We start from the raw sequence: 15439 nt of genomic DNA on the forward strand, positions 1-15439 counted from the left end.
GCAAAACTACCCACGGAGGTACTGACTTCCAACAATTTTGCAGAAGTGTGAAGACTTTCCGTAGAAAATAAAGCATCCCATGCTGGGTCTGGCTCCAAGCCTCCCCCGAGAACTTTCCACTTAGGCAATCTTTTTTATCCTCTGAGCTTAGTGTTCTTTCTGAAGGAGTTTAAGTTTCATATTAACAAATTGGCTTAATTATTTTTAACCAAACTGTTAACTACCTGCAGTGAGTGTAGAAAAAGCTCCCAACAAGTTTTAGTTTTTCTTTCAAGAGGAAATCAAACAAAGCTGCTGACAATTGAATACAGTTTCCTCTGGGAAGGAGCATGGATTCCTCTCCCTAAGAGAGATTGAACAGCTAGGTGGGCAGCTTACAGGAAAAACTATAAAGGATCTGAGTTTGCCCATAGTGACAGGGTTTATTTATTATGAAAGCCTTCTCTCTGTTATTTTGCTTAAATTTCTAATTTGGTAATCATCAAACAGTGTCAACAAGGTATGTTAATTTCAGTGTGTTCCGTCAAACTCCACAGAGCATATAAATGTGAATATTTTACAAAGGATCCAGGTCAAAGAAAATGAATCTGATGGATTTCATTTTGCCCACTGGTATGGCAGTATTCATTTAAAGTTAATTATGTCCAAGAATTAGTTTCTTTTATTTAATATAGACATGTATTTGTATAATGTCTTTGCAAAACTATATTCATTCTTCTAAACAGAAAAATGTTGAGAAGTTTAAAATTATAAAATATTACATCTATTGCTGTTGACTATAGAAGAATCACGATCTTATTAAAATGTGAAAATACATATATTAGCACCATTCATTCCATATGATGATTTTAGGAACATGAGGCTCATCCATTTTTTATCATCATGTTGATGGTATTAAATACAATTTTGTTTTATTATACTGAGCACATTTGTGCACATAACCATAATTTTCTATTAGTCTATGATGTAATGGTAGTTGTTTTAGTCTGCTGTGGAAATTGATATTCTTATTTTGTTAATTGAAATCAGTTTGGAATATTTCCAGGTGCTGTCTCTGTAGGACAGATGCTTCTGGGCAGTTGAGTTAAGGGATACATATGGCTGACCAACGTGGCTTCATGCTCCTTTCAGTTTGACTTACATTTAGACAGGTTTCTTCCTGACTCTTCCTTTTCTTAGGATATTGACCTCGGACATTGAACTTAGAAATTCTTTCTCTCCCCTTCCCCCAGCTTCCTGACCATTTTACAGCCTAGGGTTACATTTTGCAAGGACCAGGAGCCATCCTTTTGAAATGTAATAATGTAATCATCGAGGAAGATAGAGCTCATCTCTCTGTTTTTATGGCATGGGAGTAAGGGACCTAATTTCAATAGAATAATTGAAAATTAGCTATCACAGGTAATCTAGTCATGGATCACCTAACATTAAAAATCTTCTTGACTTCTGTTTCAGAGGGGTTATGTTCAATCTCTCTCCCTTATTGTAATAGTCTTAAACAAATTCTTCTTGACTTTTTAACTCCATTTGGTGCTTTTTTTTTTTAGGACATGGAATTTTTAACAATTAGGATTATGAGAGAGACAAATAATGAGTATTACATATGTAAAAAATATGATGTGTGGTTTGCACATGGGTAAATAACTTATCAGATCTTTATAGTATCAGATAACAATAAAGACATTACCACAGTTGCATCACTTTTCTTCAGTTAAGAATCCTATATTCTTCACTAAATTCTAAAATAGGGCATTGAATAAGGTTTCTATGATCTAGAGGGAAAACAAATTCAATCAATCTAGAAAGCTTAATACATTATTATTTTTTTTTCTTTTAAAAATCAGCACCTTAGAAATTTCATCATTAGACAAAGATAATACATCTTGAATGTTTGCTATTATGTCATTTTAGCATCTCATATTAAATGTGTACTCCCCTGGTCCTGATACTTAGACTAGAATATATAGTCCGCAAGCATTCTGTTGGTGGAATGTCTGGTTAAGGCTCTTTGTCTAGTTTGTATACTGCTGACTGTGCCATTCTTTGACAGAACTCTATGGTTTTGAATTTTCTAGAATTAACATGAGACGCTTTGGATCATTCCTTTATCCCCTTTTTGTCCTTTCAATTTGTTCCTTTTGGAATGATTTGTGCTTGCCAAGTTACTTTCTGATTCCCTTGGGGCTTGTTTGCAATCCTATTTTGCTTTATATTTAGATATTTTTAGCAAATAACATTATTCAGTGCTATGGCCCGCGGTGTCATACGCATGCAGACAGAACTCAGATATTTTTTCCAGTCCCTGCAGACCTATGAAGTGGCTTGATGTTTGCATAATTGTCTGTGTGATATTCAGGCATGGATGTCTTCAAATTTCCCTGAATTTAGTACAGATAAAATTGGGTTGCTACTGGTTGGTTCTCTAGTATAAATGTTTAAAATATAAACCATGCTGGTAACCTTAAAGAGGTGATTTTCTTTGCTTTAAAAATCACATTTTTGACTTTTGGATTACTGTAGACTTGTGTGTGCATTCGTGTGCATGTGTCTGTGTGTGTGTTTTACTAGCCATATGATTTCATTTTTGTACCAACCCAGTACACACTTGTCACATAAAAGATTTTCTGATTCTGGAAGCATTTCTGTCACAATTTCAAGCACTAACCTCTATCTGCCACTTTGCAATCTGATTCTAATAGATCACAAGTCCTTCTACACCCTGTTCTCCAGCCAGGAAATCTATTCTTTTATGCATGAGAACTTTAAAATTACTGTTGATTTGTAAGGTTCAACAACAACAAAAAAAACCTTATTTGTTTGATTTAGCCTTTTAAATATTTATTGTATATTCTTTTATATTAAGTCTGCATAGCACTGTCGATGGACACGTGAAGGACACTCATAAATGTAAATTGAGTAGATTGATAGGCCATTTGAAGTGTTTGCAGAAAGTACCATTTTACAATGAGAAGGACTATTAATGAGTCCATGGTGATTCTGAGTTTTGAATAAATGTATACCTATCCTATCGTCCCACCAGGCAGTCAAGGAGTGTACAACATTTTGGATACTGCATTAAATAAATGGAGTAGAATAAAATTCCTATGAAATGGTCTCGATTCATTAATCTGGTAAAGTTTAGGTATCACTTTAACTAGAAGGGTATTTTGGATGATAACTGGTGCTTTCTTTCAGCCCTTTAAAGAAATGGGGCTTTACATTCCTGTTCGATGGCCTGAAAAAGTCAAATTAGTTGAGTCTGCATTAAATGGAAAAATGCATTTAATTGATAGACCAGAACATAGAAACATCTGAAAGTAATGCTTGCCTTGCCAAATACGCTTATGAGATTTCTGAATCTGATCAAGCTTTCCTGCTGTGAGTTAAGACTGTAAATACATGTATTGGTTAGAAATGGCTACCACAACTTGTAGGAAATGGAGCCACAAATGATGTGCAGAGTTCTTATACCCAGGGCATTCCAAGCTTGGCTTCTGGAGTTACTGACTCATCAAAAAAGTCTGGGCATGTCTGCTGTCTCCCAAGAGGAGCCTTTTGACCCTGGGATGGTACTATTTAGCTAAGCTAAAAGAGCAGCCTACAAAGTAAGAAACGCACGCGTGCTGAGTCACTTAAGTCGTGTCTGACTCTCTGTGACCCTATGGACTGTAGACTTGCAGGCTTCTCTATCCATGGGATTCTCCAGGTGAGAATGCTGGAGTAGGCTGCCATTTCCTTCTCCAGGGGTCTTCCTAACCCAAGGACTGAACCCACATCTCTTACATCTCCTGCATTGGCCAGTGGGTTTTTACCCCTGGTGTCACCTGGGAAACCAAAAATAGGAATATAAAATGGCAATTAACAGAGCTAATTAAATTATATTTTTCATGGTGCAAAGACGATTAGACCTCAGTGTAGTAGCACTTTGGGCTGTGGTCTTCATTTCCTTTGAGATAAACTAGAATACATGAACCTTGCTCCCTGCAGGGAGCACTAGTAAGCACGATAGAACAATCGGTATATCTCACGTGGGCAAAGAATGCTATCTAGGAGCACTTGTATATGCTGGGTTTAAAATTTACTGAGATGTATCTCATTGCATTATTTCCCAGAGTTACATACACTGTGTGGTATGCCCTGGCATTTGCTTTGTAAGAAATAATACATCTCAGGGTATGTTTTTCCATTTTATCCCTCTCCTTCTTCCTTTAGTCTTTCAAAGTGTCATTCTTTTTCACCCTTACCGGAGTCACCTCTGAATTGTATAAAATTTTTCCCTTCCATTTATTTTCTATGGCTGCTGAATGGCTCAGAAACGAGTAGAGGGCTTCCTGCTGGCCGGCTCAAGCATCAGTCTTCATGCAGACTCTGTTATCCTTGCAACGGTTTTTGCCACAGGTCAGGCTTCTCTGAGAAATCCCTTTAATTGTAGCACAACAATAATGTACTACGGACCTTAATTATTCAGATTATTTTATGTTTTACAGCATTGTATACTGGATGACTGAGATGTCACCAAATACATTTTTAAGTTTACAAATGAAAGGAAACTAAAATTAAGAGGGACTAAGCTATTTTCCCAGAGTCATAGCTGGTAGGAAGTGGGAGAAATTTTTTTTTTTCCAACTCATGGTCTCTCCACTGAACTAGTAGTCAAACCTCTCAGTATAGGTTAGAAGGGAAACTGATATCTTGATAACAGAATATTCATAATTGCATCTCTCATACAAAGTATGGAGATGGGGTAGAGATTTGGACTCACATGATTCTGGGGACTCATAGGTTTGTAAATATTTCTCCCACTGTGATCAGTCCTCAGGTCCAAAATATCCACATACAGTTAGGTATATATAAATATATATATATGTGTGTGTGTGTGTGTATGTGTGTGTGTGTATAGGCTTGCCAGGTGGCAGTAGTGATAAAGAATCCACCTGCCAATGCAGAAGAAACGAGGCGTGAGTTTGATTCTGGGGTTGGAAACATCCCCTGGAGGAGGACTTGGCAAACCATTCCAGTATTCTTAACTGGAGAATCCCATGGACAGAGAAGCCTGGCAGGCTACAGTCCATAGGGTTGCAAAGAGTCAGACACAACTGAAGTGATTTAGCAAGTACACGTGCATACACACACACACACACACACACACACACACACACACAGACACACACACACACACACACACACATTTGTTGTTGTTCAGTTGCTTGGTCTTGTCCGACTCTTTGTGACCCCATGGACTGCAGCACTCGAGGCCTCCCTGTCCTTCACCAACTCCTGGAGTTTACTCAAACTCAGGTCAATTGAGTTTATGATACCACCCACCCATCTCATCCTGTCACTCCTTTCTCCTCTTGCCTTCAGTCTTTCCCAGCATCAGGATCTTTTCCAATGAGTCAGCTCTTTGCATCAGGTGGCCGAAGTATTGGAGCTTCAGCTTCAGCATCAGTCTTTCCAATGAATATTCAGGACTGATTTCCTTTGGGATTGACTGGTTTGATCTCCTTGCAGTCCAAGGGAATCTCAAAAGTCTTCTCCAACATCACAGTTAAAGCATCAATTCTTCAGCATTCAGCCTCCTTTATGGTCCAGGTCTCCCACCCATACATAACTACTGGAAAAACCATAGCTTTGACTATACAGAACTTTTCATACTTAAAAATTCTCTTTATATTTATTTTCTATTGGAGTATAATTGCTTTGCAATGTTGTATTAGTTTTTCTATACAACAGCATGAATCAGTCATATGTGTACATATATCTACTGCCTCTTAAGACTCCCTCCCTGCCCCCAGCCCACCCCTCTAGATCTGCCCCTCAATACCACCAGGATAAGGTAAATAGTTGTAATTATGGTCTATGGGCCTTTCATAAGCTTGTCCCACTACATATGCATCTCTCCTTTCTGCCATCCTCATACTGTAGCCTTCTAACAGGGTGTACTGTCTGCTTCTCCTAGTATCCATACTCTGCTTCGGAGTCTTTTTACAAGTTTCCCGAGTTTGAAGCATTCACATTTCCTTATTTTCTCCTTCAGCTGGATAACCCCTCATCCCACCAAACCCTAGGTTCAGTTCAGTTCCATTCAGTTGCACACTCATGGCTGACTCTCTGCGACCCCATGGACTGCAACACGCCAGGCCTCCCTGTCCATCATCAACTCCTGGAGCATGCTCAAATTCATGTCCATCAAGTCGGTGATGCCATCCAACCATCTCATCCTCTGTTATCCCCTTCTCCTCCTGCCTTTAATCTTTTCCAGCATCAGGGCTTTTTCTAATGAGTCAGTTCTTTGCATCAGGTGGCCAAAGTATTGGAGCTTCAGCTTAGTTTAGGCGTTGCATTATCTTGAGTGGCCACTCTGATTCCCCATAGTTGCGTCAGGTTCCTGTACTTGCCACACATCATAATTGTCTTTTCACCTATTAGATTTAAAGCTTCTTGAGGAGAAACACCCTTGTCTTTTTCACCAATGTGTCCTTAGTTATATCACAATGTAAAAGTATACAACAGATGGCTCAGTGAACAGTGGCTCAGTGATAAAATATCTGCCTGACAAGGCAGGAGATGTAGGAGGCATGGGTTTGATCCCTGGGCTGGGAAGATCCCCTGGAGTAGAAAATGACAACCTACTCCAGTATTCTTGCCTGGAAAATTCCATGGACAGAGGAGCCTTGGTAGGCTATTATACATGGGAGCACACAGCGTCAGACGACTGAGTGATGGAGCACACACACATGCATGTAACAGATAGTCATTAAATGGTTTGAGGTCATTGTAAAGGTAAAAAAGAAAGATTCCAAACAGCAAATGTACCAATGAAATCCACAGAAAACTTTGAACTCTTAGGGATCTTATAATTTGGTCCCATCTCTTGGGAAAGTTTTCTGAATATGACCCCACTTAGGAAATAAAGCTGGAGAAGGCAATGGCACCCCACTCCAGTACTCTTGCCTGGCAAATCCCATGGATGGAGGAGCCTGGTAGGCTGCAGTCCATCGGGTCGCTAAGAGTCGGACACAACTGAGTGACTTCACTTTCACTTTTCCTTTCATGCATTGGAGAAGGAAATGGCAACCCACTCCAGTGTTCTTGCCTGGAGAATCTCAGGGACAGAGGAGCCTGGTGGGCTGCCATCTATGGGGTCGCACAGAGTCGGACACGACTGAACTGACTTAGAAGCAGCAGGAAATAAATCACCTCATGGAAGTTATGGTTCCCGCTATGATAATACTGGCTAGGCCTTTAACTTAGAAGAACTCAATGTTCTAGGATATAAAGCAAGAGACTGTATCATTATCTTCATTCTATAGTTACTATCCAAGGCCCATTGGGTGGCAGCAGGGTTCTTGGGGCTCATCTCAATGTCTACATGCCGCAGCTACTCTGGGAGACAGTGACGGACATGTAGCCTGGAGTGCTGCAGCCCCTGGGGTCACAAAGAGTAGGACACAACTTAGTGACTGAACAACCAAAATAATGTGTTCAAAAAGCAAGTCATGAGATGCACACGTGAAAATACACAAATAATTTGGGAGATAGGAGGTATAGGAAATCAAGACAAAGAGTGTTAAAGACGTTTAAAGCTCTGGAATGGCATCAATAACTGTCTAAGGCCAAGTGAAGTTATGGTTCACTTCATTACACACAATATAAGACAACATTTTGAAAGTCTGGAAGTCTTTAGGTTGGGCACACCTGTTCCTGCTTCACTTTTTGTGAAGGTTAAAAATCAGTTATGAGAAGCTTTGAGATTTTAGAAAATAAATAGAAAGAGAGAAAGGGAAAATGGAAGGAAGGAAAGAGGGAACGAAGGGAGGGAGGCAGAGAAGAAGGAAAGAAAATGTACCTCTCAGTTCATCCACTTATAGGGGCCCCAAATGGCCTTTTATGTTGGGCTCCAGCCTTACAAATGCCTCTGTCAGAGTTCTGTGACGGGATAATTTACCTCACCCAAATTAAGAAATGCTTTAATATCATTTAAATGCACACAGAGGAAAACCAATTTCAAAGTACCCTTTGTGTGGTATTTCAAGCTAGCAGATACCCAAACTTGCTGTCACATTACTGATCCATTAATGGACTATGGCATTTAAAGTTGCTCATTCAGAAAATTATGATTTGAAGAAGGAAATGAATGAATTATTACATTATCATCAAAAGAAAATATTATACGTGAAAACAAAGAGTCCTGGGGAAAAGCCAAAGCATCTGGGTCATTTTTTCTTTCCTTATTATTAATACAGGTGAAGAAATTTTTACATAGAAGGTAGTTTCCCATTATAAAATTAGTCAGAAAGGAAGAAAGAACACATCAAAACAAAAACTTCCTATTAGAAAAAATCTGACCCTTAAATTCTTCATTTTGGAACCATGGGGGCGGGCGGGTGCGTGCCCACCCCTCGCATTAGTCTGGAAGCACCCTCCCAGCACCCTTTGCATCTCCCCTTATCCAGCCAGCCGGTCTGTGCATATTTAATACCAATTCCATTTTCATGCCTGTGAACAAGCAGGTACTAGCAGCACATCTGGGAGCAGGATGTCTTATGCATATGCAATGTTTACCTGAAGACGAAAGTTTTGATGAACACTTGGCAAACAAATATTCATCTCATTGGAATACAATTTGTGAATTTTTCAGCAGTTTCATGAAAAACTGAAAACGACTTGAGAGGAATAAATGAGCAATTTCACACAACTCTAGTTTGCTTCCTCTTGTTTCCTGTTTTGCTCTGTTATGCATGGTGGAGAATCTTCTAAAAAATGCCTTATATTACTGACCCAGCACTTTCTGAAAGTGGTTTTGTCATCCTTCAAGTCCTTAAAGAATAGATGAAAGTAAAAATCTGAAAGTGTTTGCATTGAGAAAAATGAAAGTTGAAAGGCACAAAGAAGAGTTAGGAACACAGACGGCGGCTACTGATAGACATTCAACATCTAATGAGCATTTCAAAATGGAGCTACAATGAAAAGAAATGGTCTGCTTTAGCAGAAAAAGAAGAATATTAGAAAATAATTCCTAGAAGAAATAGAGCAGATTTAGAATTACTAAAATGTAGAAAGGAGGATTATAGCCTGGAATCCATAACTAAATTGGTAAAGGCATTACTTGATATAATATTTCACCTAATACTGAAAAATGAAAATACATTATGTCCTAACGAAATTTAAGAATATATTCACAATTCAATGGCAAATAGACTTGAGCATAACCTGATGAATTGTTCTCTTTCAAAAGACTGTGTTTAGATTAGATTTTTATCTTTTTTTCTGTGGAGTAAGAATAGTATTTTCTAGACATCTTGGGAGTTAACTTTTCTTCCCTCAAAGATCACAGATGCTACCCTGTTGAAAAGGAATCACTGCTGATGAACCACAGGGCAGGGCTCTGACTATGAGGAAAATGGTAAAAGAAGAATTTTTTGCATATTCCAGTGTTTTAGCCCATCATTTATTCATTCTAAATGATGACTCAGGGTATGATATCAGGGTATGATAATTTATTTGTACTCATAGTCTATGTCAAAATCCACATATATCAATACCCTTCCAAACAGTTGTGCAAATCAGATTGCACTGTGATTTGAAAAGAAAATCTCCAATCTTTCTCAGTAAGAAAAGAGAGGGAAAAGTACTCAGACACCATCACAAAAGAAATGCTTGCCTTCATTTTCAGGTGTCAATTACAGAGAAAGAAAAGAGTCAGATTCAAAAGATGATGGTAATATAAGAGATGAATATGATATTCTGTTGAAAAATTCTTAATTTTAGGTCATGGCATAGACTATTAGGAGGAAGTCTAATGACTGGAATGTGACTTAATTCTGGTTCAGTTCAGTTCAGTCACTCAATTGTGTCCAACTCTTTGGGACTCCATGAACCACAGCACGGCAGGCCTCCCTGTTCATCACCAACTCCTGGAGTCCACCCAAACCCATGTCCATTGAGTCAGTGATGCCATCCAACCATCTCATCCTCTGTCATCCCCTTCTCCTCCTGCCCCCAATCCCTCCCAGCATCAGGGTCTTTTCAAATGAGTCAGCTGTTCACATCAGGTGGCCAAAGTATTGAAGTTTTAGCTTCAAAATCAGTCCTTTCAATGAACGTCCAGGACTGATCTCCTTTAGGATGGACTAGTTGGATCTCCTTGCAGTCCAAGGGACTCTCAAGAGTCTTCTCCAACACCATATTCAAAAGCATCAATTCTTTGGTGCTCAGCTTTCTTATAGTCCAACTCTCACATCCATACATGACTACTGGAAAAACCATAGCCTTGACTAGATGGACCTTTGTTGACAAAGTAGTGTCTCTTCTTTTTAATATGTTGTCTAGGTTGGTCATAACTTTCCTTCCAAAGAGTAAGCATCTTTTAATTTTGTGGCTGCAATCACCATCTGCAGTGATTTTGGAGCCCAGAAAAATAAAGTCAGCCACTGTTTCCATTGTTTCCGCATCTATTTGCCATGAAGTGATGCGACCAGACGCCATGATCTTAGTTTTCTGAATGTTGAACTTTAAGCCAACTTTTTCACTCTCCTCTTTCATGTTCATCAAGAAGCTCTTTAGTTCTTCACTTTCTGCCATAAGGGTGGGGTCTCCTGCATATCTGAGGTTATTGATATTTCTCCTGGCAATCTTGACTCCAGCTTGTGCTTCATCCAGCCCAACATTTCTCATGATGTACTCTGCATGTAAGTTAAATAAGCAGGGTGACAATATACAGCCTTGACATACTCCTTTTCCTATTTGGAATCAGTCTGTAGTTCCAGGTCCAGTTCTAACTGCTGCTTCCTGACCGGCATGCAGGTTTCTCAAGAGGTAGGTCAGGTGGTCTGGTATTCCCATCTCTTTCAGAATTTTCCACAGTTTATTGTGACCCACCTAGTCAAAGGCTTTGGTACAGTCAATAAAGTAGAAATAGATGTTTCTCTGGAACTCTCTTGCTTTTTTGATGATCTAGCGGGTGTTGGCAATTTGATCTCTGGTTCCTCTGCCTTTTCTAAAACCAGCTTGAACATCTGGAAGTTCATGATTCGCATATTGCTGAAGCCTGGCTTGGAGAATTTTGAACATTACTTTACTAGCATGTGAGATGAGTGCAACTGTGCAGTAGTTTGAGCATTCTTTGGCACTGCCTTTCTTTGGGAGTGTTACGTTAGTCTTATTCAAAATTTGCTAAAATTCTGAATTAAAACATTTGGCTGAGTCATTTGACTTGATTTTTGAAATGCCCTTCCTCAGATATGATAAAAATGTATCTATCAACAAATAAACTAATGACATAATGTAAAAGACATCAGTGGAATTTTACTTATTTCTTCACTTTATTTAACCATTTAGATTATTTTAAGTTATTACAAAACACTGGTTGTGGTGAAGATGAAACACTGGGGCACTTTTATAAAATATTTTGAATGCAGTGGATATATTATATGGCTCTTTGTAAACCCTTAATATTATAATGATCCTTTCAACCCTGCATCTAGCTCTTAATTTTATAGACATACAGACAAAGAAATGATCTCTAGTTCCTTAAGTTCCAAAATTTACAGGAGACATGATGAAGGAGCCTGTATTTTACAACAGTAGCAACTGCCAAGAATCTTCTTAGGTCACTATTTTATCCTTTGGCAAAGATCAATAGAAGTCACTTATTGTGCTTTTTGTGGGTGGAAATAGAAGGGAGCCCACTGATGGGCATAATTCAAATCACATACTGTGTGGGTAAGTATTGGGGAGTGGAACAGTGAAAGTGACAGCCTGCAAAAGTTCTTTAGATTCATTTGAAAGGAGAATGGCAGAATAATGCATTCTACAAGACTGGACTGTCTCTGTAGACATTTTAACGGCTCTCTGTGATAAATATAAATTCATATACATTATCTACACGTTTGAATCATCTAAGTGACTTATAAAACTTGTATGACTTATAAAGCATCTGTACCATGGCACCTCCTAAAATCTCCTAAAATCTTGACAATATAATGAAATTTGGTGAGCAACAGAGTTTGGGAGTTTCAGAGAGACCAAGAGGTATACAGTATTCTAAAATTCCATAAACAGTGACAGTTGAGAGATGTAATTTCTTCAGTGTAACAGATATAATCTCTGCATTAAAAAATATAATGATCCTTTCTATGGCTTGCTAGAAAATAGGTTTTATATGCTTAATAAAAATCAGTTGTTCCTATCTTAGGCTAGAGTTAATGAAATCATTATGATACATGAGTCAAGTATAGTCACATAGTAGGCTCTCAAACACATAAGCCTGTTACAAGGTACTCAGGAAAAAGGTTATGTTGAATGAAGTGAATAACTATACACATTTATGTGATATGCTATAACAAATCATATATAATACAATTAGTTTTTGTTGACACTTGCTATTTGCCAGGCAAAATGCTGACACTGAAAGTATTACATCTGAGAGAGATGTTATTACTCCTCTTCTCCAGAAAAGAAAGCCCAGAATCATGTATTTCATGTTACTAAAAGTCCTCCTAACCTACAGCTTACTTTGTTTAGTGCTGACTAACTTTCTTCTTGACATTGAACTGGTTTGCTAGTCCCCCTCACTTTTAAAGGTGTGTTTATATTTTACGTGCACATGAAAGCATACTTAGTCTTTATTGGTATGTTATTGCAATGATAATACATGCCTGCTAAAAACTGCTAAGGTACATTTTAAAGCAAATTGACAGGAAGAAAAGTGTCAGATAATTTAGGTTGTTACCTATTGGAGATTACATAGCTCAAAGACACAAGAGTGGCAGGCAACTAATTAAAGTAGAAAATAGCTAATAGAAGACTTTCAGGCCCTTAATACACCAAAGAGAAGGCATGACACCATAAAATAGACAGAGCATAAACAGCTATTTGCAGTACATTTCATACAAAGTAAAAATGAAACACAAGGAGACCCATCAGGGAGTCTCATTGTGCAAGAAAACGCTGTTAGTGGAGACAGTTGAGCCCTGAGCAGAGTGCTGTGTTGCAGCAAAACTCCATGGGAGCTCGTGGAGAAACAGCTGCCCCCTGAAGACTGAAATGCAAAAACAATGGGCTGGACATTTGCTGACAACAGAAATCCCATAGGTCATTGTATGAATAGCACTGTTGGGCCAAATGATTAACTCTGAAGTCATCCATGGTCCCTTTTGCTGTGTCCTCCAAGTGGCCTTCTCTGTAGTTGTTTAATTAAACAATGTAAATTGAGAACACTGTAAAGGAGTCAAATGTGTCTCAGTGCTTCATAGGAAAGAAGCTGTGATGTGTTTTCATAATCATTCTTACTAAAATCAGAAAAAAAAATTGTCTCCTATAGGTAATTACAAAACAGACACCTGTTAAAAAATAATAATCCTGCAATTTCCAACTACTAAGCAACATGTAACCAAGGTTTGCTGATAGACAGCTAGTATGGTTTATTTTTCTTGATGTAATTTAATGCAAAGAATGGTGAAGTTATGGGGAAAAGTGTTTAAATGACCAGATAAGTATTGCTCTTGACATCCTCATTAACTGTCCACATACTGACAACCATTGAGGATAGGCATCAATTTTATATTTATCAGCCTTTTCAGATAAAACTTGCATGCAAAGATTCACAAGAGAAAAGTAAATTTTTAATGACTTTGGGACAAGCAAAATTTTATCATCCCAAATATTTTGCTTGCTCTTGTAGCACACTGGATTTAAGAAAAAGCCACCCCCCACTCTGCCAAAGCAAAGTATATGCTTTTCAAAACAGTATGAATATGTCAGGATTCATTAGGAAGATTAATCTCAAGATGGCTTACCTTATAGCTCAGCTGGTAAAGAATCCACCTGCAATGTAGAAGAGCCTGGTTCAATTCCTGGGTTGAGAAGATCTGCTGGAGCAGGAATAGGCTACCCGTACCTGTATTTTTGGGCTTCCCTTGTGGCTCAGCTGGTAAAGAATCCACCTGCAATGTGGGAAACCTGGGTTCGATCCCAGGATTGGGAAGATCCCCTGGAGAAGGGAAAGGCTACTCATTCCAGTATTCTGACTTGGAGAATTCCATGGACTATACAAACAATGGGGTCACAAAGGGTCAGATACGACTGAGTGACTTTCACTTTCACTTTTCAACCTCAAGATATACACAAATACAGCTGTGGTAGGGAGTAATTGTGGACTTCCCAAGTGATTCAGTGGTAAAGAATCTGATAGTCAACGCAAGAGACAGGAGATACAGGTTTGATCCCTGGGCTGGAAAGATCCCCTGGAGTAAGAAATTACAATTCACTCCAGTTTTCTTGCCAGGAACAGAGGAGCTTGGCGGGCTACAGTCCATGGGGTCTCCAAGAGTCAGAAATGACTGAACACACATGCACACAGGGAGTAGTTGTACCCCAGTACACCCAAGTCATAATCCCTGCATCCCGCGAGTCCTACCTTAAATGGCGAAAAAGACTTTGGCAATTTGATTAAAGTGTTATTGTTCAATTGGATCCGACTCTTTTGCAATCGCATGGACTGTAGCCTTCCAGGCCCCTCTGTTCGTGGAATTCTCCAGGCATGCATAGTGGTGTCGGTTGCCATTTCGTTCTCCAGGGGATCTTCCCAACCCAGGGATCAAAACTGTTTCTCCTGCATTGGCAGGCAGATTCTTTACCAAGCCACCTGGGAAGCCCTCTGTTAGATAGTAATAAACTCCCTCAGGTTTTGTTTATCTTGGAGAGTTTTTATTTCTCCTCTACCCTGATGCTGGGAAAGACTGAGGGCGTGAGGAGAAGGGGATGACAGAGGATGAGATGGTTGGATGGCATCACCGACTGGATGGACATGGGTTTGGGTGGACTCCGGGAGTTGTGACGGACAGGGAGGCCTGGCGTGCTGCGGTTCATGGGGTCGCAAAGAATCGGACACTACTGAGCGACTGAACTGACCTGAACTTGACTTTAAAGGACAGTTTTACCTGACTCAGCATCCTTGGTTGACAGAAAGCCTTGGGAAGCTTTCTGGCTCAGAAGAGCAACTCAGCCATCACACTTGCACAGTGCGTTTGGTCCCTGTTGTGTTGAGGAAGGGGTGTTTATAACTAGCAGGTGTAGTGACAACTCAAAGAGAAAAGCGATGTCCCAGTTCCCCGTATTCGGGGCTGGAGGGCGGGGCTCTTAGGCTAGAGTCCTTGGGGGTGATGCCTTCAGATTTCTGTCGTTGGTTTCCACCCCAGACAGCCCTGCTGACAGCAGACCTCAGGTGATGGGCAAAATAAGCTCGAAGAATCAAAATGAGCAATGGCAATCCTTTGAGTTTTACTGTGTAAAAACCTCTAAGAAAGATATCAACAGCCTGCAATATCCGCGGTATAACCCAGTGCAGTGGGCTGCGGGGCTCTGGCCACCGCCGAGCCTGAGAGCCCGGAGCTGGCTCCCTCGGCAGCGCCCACGGCAGCCAGAGCATCAGCGGCCG

Source organism: Odocoileus virginianus, chromosome 8, assembly GCF_023699985.2.
Source record: "Odocoileus virginianus isolate 20LAN1187 ecotype Illinois chromosome 8, Ovbor_1.2, whole genome shotgun sequence".
In the NCBI taxonomy this organism is placed as follows: Eukaryota; Metazoa; Chordata; class Mammalia; order Artiodactyla; family Cervidae; genus Odocoileus; species Odocoileus virginianus.